The following is an 8,196-nucleotide window of genomic DNA, read 5'->3' as shown; positions in this document are numbered from 1 at the left end:
AAAACAGTGTATTCAGTCAAAAATTCTTAGACTTGAAAAAAATACTGCACCATATGCTTTATAACCAATAGAATAAAAGACAATAGAAATAGACCTTCTATTGATCCAGATTTTTGAGTTAGCAAACAAATTACTATGATCAATATATTAAATAAAATATAGGAAAAGTTAACAAAATAAATGAAAGAATGGAGAATTTCACCAAAGTACTAGAATCTATTTTTTTAAACTTATGCTTACCAGGAATTCCCTGGCTGTCCAGTGGTTAGGGCTCTGCACTTCCACTGCAGGGGGCATGGGTTCGATCCCTGGTTGGGGAACTAAGATCCTGCATGCTGTGTAGCTCAGCCAAAAAAATAAATAAATAAAAAATTTAAATGTTTTAAAAAATAGATAAACTGTGGTTATCAAAGGGAAAATGTTGGGGGGAGGGATAAATTAGGAGCTTGGGATTAACAGAGACATACTACTATACATAAAATAGATAATCAACTAGAACTTACTGTATAGCACAGGGAACTCTATTCAATACTCTGTAATAACCTACATGGGAAAAGAAAATGAAAAAGAATTGATATATGTATATGTATAACTAAATCACTTTGCTGTACACCTGAAACTAACACAACATTGTAAATCAACTATATTCCAATATAAAGTAAATATTTAAAAAAAAGAATCAAAAGTTTATTCTAAAACTAAAAAATATTAATATCTTAAAATATGAACTCAGTGAATGGAGTTGACAGAAAATTAGACACAGCAGAACACAGGACTGAAAAACCTGAAGAGAGATTAATAGAAAATATTCAAAAGGAAGCACAAAGAGAAAAAAGAATAGGAAGAACATACATATAATAAAGTGAAAGAGACTTCTGGTACATGTTTACAAGGTCTAACATATGTATCATTACAGTCCCAGAAAGAAAGAGAGATGACAGAAAAGCCATATAGGGCTTCCCTGGTGGCGCAGTGGTTGAGAGTCTGCCTGCCGATGCAGGGGACACGGGTTCATGCCCCGGTCTGGGAAGATCCCACGTGCCGCGGAGCGGCTGGGCCTGTGAGCCATGGCTGCTGAGCCTGTGCGTCCAGAGCCTGTGCTTCACAATGGGAGAGACCACAACAGTGAGAGACCCGTGTACCGCAAAAAAAGAAAAGCCATATAATAAGGTATATTGGCCAAGAATTTTCCAAAACTGTTAAACAATATCAACCCACACTTTCAAGAAGCTCAACAAACCCCAAGCAGGATAAATAAAAAGAAAATCACACCATACATTATACTAAAATTCCTGAAAACCAAAGGAAAAAAAATCCTTTTTTTTCCTTGTATGATTTTCTTTTTCAAATTTCTTTTTCATTGAAGTATAGTTAATTTACAATGTTGCATTAGTTTTAGATGTAAGCAAAGTGATTCAGTTTTACATACATGTATATCTATTTTTTTCAGATTCTTTTCCCTTATAGGTTATTACAAAGTACTGCGTCTAGTTCCCTGTGCTACATAGTAGATCCTTGTTAGTTATCTATTTTATACAAAGACAAAAGTATCCATTTTTTAAAACATCTTTATTGGAGTAAAATTACTTTACAATGGTGTGTTAGTTTCTGCTTTATAACAAAGTGAATCAGCTATACATATATCCCCATATCTCCTGCTTCTTGCGTCTCCCTCCACCCTCTCTATCCCACCCCTCTAGGTGGTCACAAAGCACCAAGCTGATCTCCCTGTGCTATGTGGCTGCTTCCCACTAACTACCTATTTTACACTTGGTAGTATACATAAGTGCATGCCACTCTCTCACTTCAGCCCAGGTTACCCTTCCCCTTCCCCATGTCCTCAAGTCCATTCTCTACGTTTGCATCTTTATTCCTGTCCTGCCCCTAGGTTCTTCAGAACCCTTTTATTTCTTTTTTCTAGATTCCATATATAGGTGTTAGCATATGGTATTTGTTTTTCTCTTTCTGACTTACTTCACTCTGTATGACAGACTCTAGGTCTATCCACCTCATTACAAATAGCTCAGTTTCGTTTCTTTTTAAGGCTGAGTAATATTCCATAGTATATATGTGCCACATCTTCTTTATCCGTTCATCCAATGATGGACACTTAGGTTGTTTCCATCTCTGGGCTATTGTAAATAGAGCTGCAATGAACATTTTGGTACATGACTCTTTTTGAAGTATGGTTTTCTCAGGGTATATGCCCAGTAGTGGGATTGCTGGGTCGTATGGTAGTTTTATTTTTAGTTTCTTAAGGAACCTCCATACTGTTCTCCATAGTGGCTGTATCAATTTACATTCCCACCAACAGTGCAAGAGGGTTTCCTTTTCTCCACACTCTCTCCAGCATTTACTGTTTGTAGATTTTTTGATGATGGCCATTCTGACTGGTGTGAGGTGATACCTCATTGTAGTTTTGATTTGCATTTCTGCAACGATTAGTGACGTTGAGCATCCTTTCATGTGTTTGTTGACAATCTGTATATCTTCTGTGGAGAATCGTCTGTTTAGGTCTTGTGCCCATTTTTGGATTGGGTTGTTTGTTTTTTTGATATTGAGCTGCATGAGCTACTTGTAAATTTTGGAGATTAATCCTTTGTCAGTTGTTTCATTTGCAAAAATTTTCTCCCATTCTGAGGGTTGTCGTTTTGTCTTCTTTATGTTTTCCTTTGCTGTGCAAAAGCCTTTAAGTTTCATTGGTCCCATTTGTTTATTTTTGTTTTTATTTCCATTTCTCTAGCAGGTGGGTCAAAAAGGATCTTGCTGTGATTTATGTCATAGAGTGTTCTGCCGATGTTTTCCTCTAAAAGTTTTATAGTGTCTGGCTTTACATTTAGGTCTTTGATCAATTTTGAGTTTATTTTTGTGTATGGTGTTAGGGGGTGTTCTAATTTCATTCTTTCACATGCAGCTGTGCAGTTTTCCCAGCACCACTTATTGAAGAGGCTGTCTTTTCTCGATTGTATATTCTTGCCTCCTTTATCAAAAATAAGGTGACCATATGTGTGTGGGTTTATCTCTGGGCTTTTATCCTGTTCCATTGATCTATATTTCTGTTTTTGTGCCAGTACCATACTGTCTTGATTACTGTAGCTTTGTAGTCTAGTCTGCGTGAAAAAAATACTGCACCATATGCTTTATAACCAATAGAATAAAAGACAATAGAAATAGACCTTCTATTGATCCAGATTTTTGAGTTAGCAAACAAATTACTATGATTACTATGATCAATATGTTAAATAAAATATAGGAAAAGTGAACAAAATAAATGAAAGAATAGAGAATTTCACCAAATTACTAGAATCTATGTTTTTAAATTTATGCTTACCAGGAATTCCCTGAGCCTGATTCCTCCAGCTCCATTTTCCTTTCTCAAGATTGCTTTGGCTATTCGGGTTCTTTTGTGTTTCCACACAGATTGTGAAATTTTTTGTTCTAGTTCTGTGAAAAATGCCATTGGTAGTTTTTAAAATCTTTTTTATAAATTTATTTATTTTTGGCTGTGCTGGGTCTTCGTTGCTGTGTGAGGGCTTTCTCTAGTTGTGGAGGGCAGGGGCTGCTCTTCGTTGCAGTGCACAGGCTTCTCATTGCAGTGGCTTCTCTTGTTACCGAGCATGGGATCTAGGCATGCACGCTTCAGTAGTTGTGGCCCATGGGCTCAGTAGTTGCAGATCGCAGGCTCTAGAGAGCAGGCTCAGTAGTTGTGGTGCACAGTCTTAGGTGCTCCACAGCATGTGGCATCTTCCCGGACCAGGGCTTGAACCTGTGTTCCATGCATTGGCAGGCGGATTTTTACCACTATGCCACCAGGGAAGCCATTGATGCCAATTGCAATGCATCAATGGGGATTGATGGAGATTGCATTGAATATGTAGATTGCTTTGGCTAGTATAGTCATTTTCACAATGTTGATTCTTGCAATCCATGAACATGGTATATCTCTCCAACTGTTTGTATCTTTAATTTCTTTCATCAGTGTCTTATAGTTTTCTGCATACAGGTCTTTTGTCTCCTTAGGTAGGTTTATTCCTAGGTATTTTATTCTTTTTGTTGCAGTGGTAAATGGGAGTGTTTCCTGAATTTCTCTTTGAGATTTTTCATCTTTAGTGTATAGGAATGCAAGAGATTTCTGTGCATTAATTTTGTATCCTGCTACTTTACCAAACTCATTGATTAGCTCTGGTAGCATCTTTAGGATTCTCAATGTATAGTATCATGTCATCTGCAAACAGTGACAGCTTTACTTCATTTTTTCCAATTTGGATTCCTTTTATTTCTTTTCTTCTCTGATTGCTGTGGCCAAAACTTCCAAGACTATGTTGAATAATAATAGTGAGAATGGACAACCTTGTCTTGTTCCTGATCTTAGTGGAAATGGTTTCAGTTTTTCACCATTGAGAATGTTGTTGGTTGTGGGTTTGTCATATATGGCCTTTATTATGTTGAGGTAAGTTCCCTCTATGCCTACTTTCTGGAGGCTTTTGTCATAAATGGTGTTGAATTTTGTCAAAAACTTTTTCTGCATCCATTATGATGATCATATGGTTTTTCTCCTTCAATTTGTTCATATGGTGTATCACATTGACTGATTTGTGTATATTGAAGAATCCTTGCATTCCTGGGATAAACCCCACTTGATCATGGTGTATGACCCTTTTAATGTGCTATTGGATTCTGTTTGCTAGTATTTTGTTGAGGATTTTTGCATCTATGCTCATCAGTGATATTGGCCTGTAATTTTCTTTCTTTGTGACATCTTTGTCTGGTCTTGGTATCAGGGTGATGGTGACCTCGTAGAATGAGCTTGGGAGTGTTCCTCCCTCTGCTATGTTTTGGAAGAGTTTGAGAAGGATAGGTGTTAGCTCTTCACTAAATGTTTGATAGAATTTGCCTGTGAAGCCATCTGGTCCTGGGCTTTTGTTTTTTGGAAGATTTTTAATCACAGTCTCAATTTCAGTGCTTCTCATTGGTCTGTTTATATTTTCTATTTCTTCCTGGTTCAGTCTCGGAAGGCTGTGTTTTTCTAAGAATTTGTCCGTTTCTTCCAGGTTGCCCATTTTATTGCCATATAGTTGCTTGTAGTAATCTCTCATGATCCTTTGTATTTCTGCAGTGTCAGTTGTTACTTCTCCTTTTTCATTTCTAATTCTATTGATTTGAGTCGTCTTCCATTTTTTCTTGATGAGTCTGGCTAATGGTTCATCAATTTTTTATCTTCTCAAAGAACCAGCTTTTAGTTTTATTGATCTTTGCTATTGTTTCCTTCATTTCTTTTTCAATTATTTCTGAGCTGATTTTTATGACTTCTTTCCTTCTTCTAACTTTGGGGCTTTTTTGTTCTTCTTTCTCTAATTGCTTTAGGTGTAAGGTTAGGTTGATTATTTGTGATGTTTCTTGTTTCTTGAGGTTGGATTGTATTACTATAAACATTCCTCTTAGAACTGCATTTGCTGCATCCCATAGGTTTTGGGTCATCGTGTTTACATTGTCATTTGTTTCTAGGTATTTTATAATTTCCTCTTTAATTTCTTCAGTGATCTCTTGGTTATTTAGTAGTGTATTGTTTAGCCTCCATGTGTTTGTATTTTTTACAGATGTTTTCCTGTTATTGATATGTAGTTTCAAAATGTTGCAGTCAGAAAAGATACTTGATACGATTTCAATTTTCTTAAATTTACCAAGGCTTGACTTTGTGACCCAAGATATGACCTATCCTGGAAAATGTTCCATGAGCCCTTGAGAATAAAGTGTAATCTGTTGTATTTGGATGGAATGTCCTATAAATATCAATTAAGTCCATCTTGTTTAATGTTTCATTTAAAGCTTGTGTTTCCTTACTTATTTTCATTTTGGATGATCTGTCCATTGGTGCAAGTAGGGTGTTAAAGTCCTCTACTATGATTGTGTTACTGTCGATTTCCCCTTTTATGGCTGTTAGCATTTGCCTTATGTATTGAGGTGCTCCTATGTTGGGTGCATAAATATTTACAATTGTTATACCTTCTTCTTGGATCGGTCCCTTGTCAGTATGTAGTGTCCTTCTTTGTCTTTTGTAATAGTCTTTATTTTAAAGTCTATTTTGTCTGATATGAGAATTGCTACTCCAGCTTTCTTTGATTTCCATTTGCATGGAATATCTTTTTCCATCCCCTCACTTTCAGTTTGTATGTGTCCCTAGGTCTGAAGTGGGTCTGTTGGAGACAACGTATATATGGGTCTTGTCTTTGTATCCATTTAGCCAGTCTATGTCTTTTGGTTGGAGCTTTAATCCATTTACATTTAAGGTAGTTGTCGATATGTATGGTCCTATTACCATTTTCTTCATTGTTTTGGGTTTGTTACCATGGGTCTTTTCCTTCTCTTGTATTTCTTGCCTAGAGAAGTTCCTTTAGCATTTGTTTTAAAGCTGGTTTGGTGGTGCTGAATTCTATTAGCTTTTGCTTGTCTGTAAAGGTTTTAATTTCTCCATTGAATTTGAATGAGATCCTTGCTGGGTAGAGAAATTTTGGTTGTAGATGTTTCCCTTTCATCACTTTAAATATGTCCTGCTACTCCCTCTGGCTTGCAGAGTTTCTGCTGAAAGATCAGCTGTTAACCTTATGGGGATTCCCTTGTATGTTATTTGTTGTTTTCCCTTGCTGCTTTTAATATTTTTTCTTTGTATTTAATTTTTGATAATTTGATTAATATGTGTCTTGGCGTGTTTCTCCTTGGATTTCTCCTGTCCTGTATGGGACTCTCTGCACTTCCTTGACATGATTGACCATTTCCTGTCCCATATTAGGGAAATTTTCAACTATAATCTCTTCAAATATGTTCTCAGTCCCTTTCTTTTTCTCTTCTTCTTCTGGGGCCCTGTAATTCGAATGTTGGTGCATTTAACGTTGTCCTAGAGGTCTCTAAGAGTGTCCTTAATTCTTTTCATTCTTTCTTCTTTCTTCTGCTCTGCAGTTGTTATTCCCACTATTTTATCTTCCAGGTCACTTATCCGTTCTTCTGCCTCAGTTATTCTGCTCTTGTTTCCTTCTAGAGAGTTTTTTATTTCATTTATAGAGTTGTGCATCATTGTTTGCTCTTTAGTTTTTCTAGGTCCTTGTTAAACGTTGCTTGTATTTTCTCCATTCCATTTCCAAGATTTGGGATCACCTTTACTATCGTTACTCTGAATTCTTTTTCAGGTAGACTGCCTATTTCCTCTTCATTTCTTTGGTCTGGTGGGTTTTTACCTTGCTCCTTCATGTGCTCTGTGTTTCTCTGTCTTCGCATTTTGCTTAACTTACTGTGTTTGGGTGTCTCCTTTTCACAGGCTGCAGGTTCGTCATTCCCGTTGTTTTTGGTGTCTGCCTCCAGACACCAAAGTTTGGTTCAGTGGGTTGTGTAGGCTTCCTGGTGGAGGGGACTGGTGCCTGTGTTCTGATGAGTGAGGCTGGATCTTGTCTTTCTGGTGGGCAGTGTGTGTTCGGGGGTGTCTGTGACCTTATTATGATTTTAGGCAGCCTCTCTGCTAATTTTTTATGATTTCAGGCAGCCTCTCTGCTAATGGGTGGGGTTGTGTTCTTGTCTGCTAGTTGTTTGTCATGCTGGTCGTTGAGTGGAGCTGGGTCTTAGCATTGAGATGGAGATCTCTGGGAGAGCTTTGCTGTTTGATATGACTTGGAGCCAGGAGGTCTGTGGTGGACCAATGTCCTGAACTCAGATCTCCCACCACAGAGGCACAGGCCTGACACCCGGCCAGAGCACCAAGACCCTGTCAGCCACACAGCTCAGAAGAAAAGGGAGAAAAAAAGAAAGAAAGAAAGAAAAAAATAAAATAAAGTTTTAAAAATAAAAAATAATTATTAAAATATTTTAAAAAATTAAAATGTAATAAAACATTAAAGAAAGAAGAGAGCAACCAAACCAAAAAAACAAATCCACCAGTGATAACAAGTGCTAAAAACTATACTAAAAACAAGACATACAAACAAAATAAATAAACAAAAGACAGACAGACAGAACCCTAGGACAAATGGTAAAAGCAAAGCTATACAGACAAAATCACACAAAGAAGCGTACACATACACACTCACAAAAGAGAAAAAGGAAAAAATATATATATATACCTATATATAAAAAAAAGGAGGAAGAGAGCAACCAAATGAATAAACAAATCTACCAATGATAATAAACTCTAAATACTAAAGTAAGATAAAC

This window comes from Phocoena phocoena, chromosome 13 (genome assembly GCF_963924675.1).
Source record: "Phocoena phocoena chromosome 13, mPhoPho1.1, whole genome shotgun sequence".
NCBI classification, from domain to species: domain Eukaryota; kingdom Metazoa; phylum Chordata; class Mammalia; order Artiodactyla; family Phocoenidae; genus Phocoena; species Phocoena phocoena.
The sequence above is the reverse complement of the archived record's forward strand: the minus strand, read 5'-3'. Positions refer to the sequence as shown.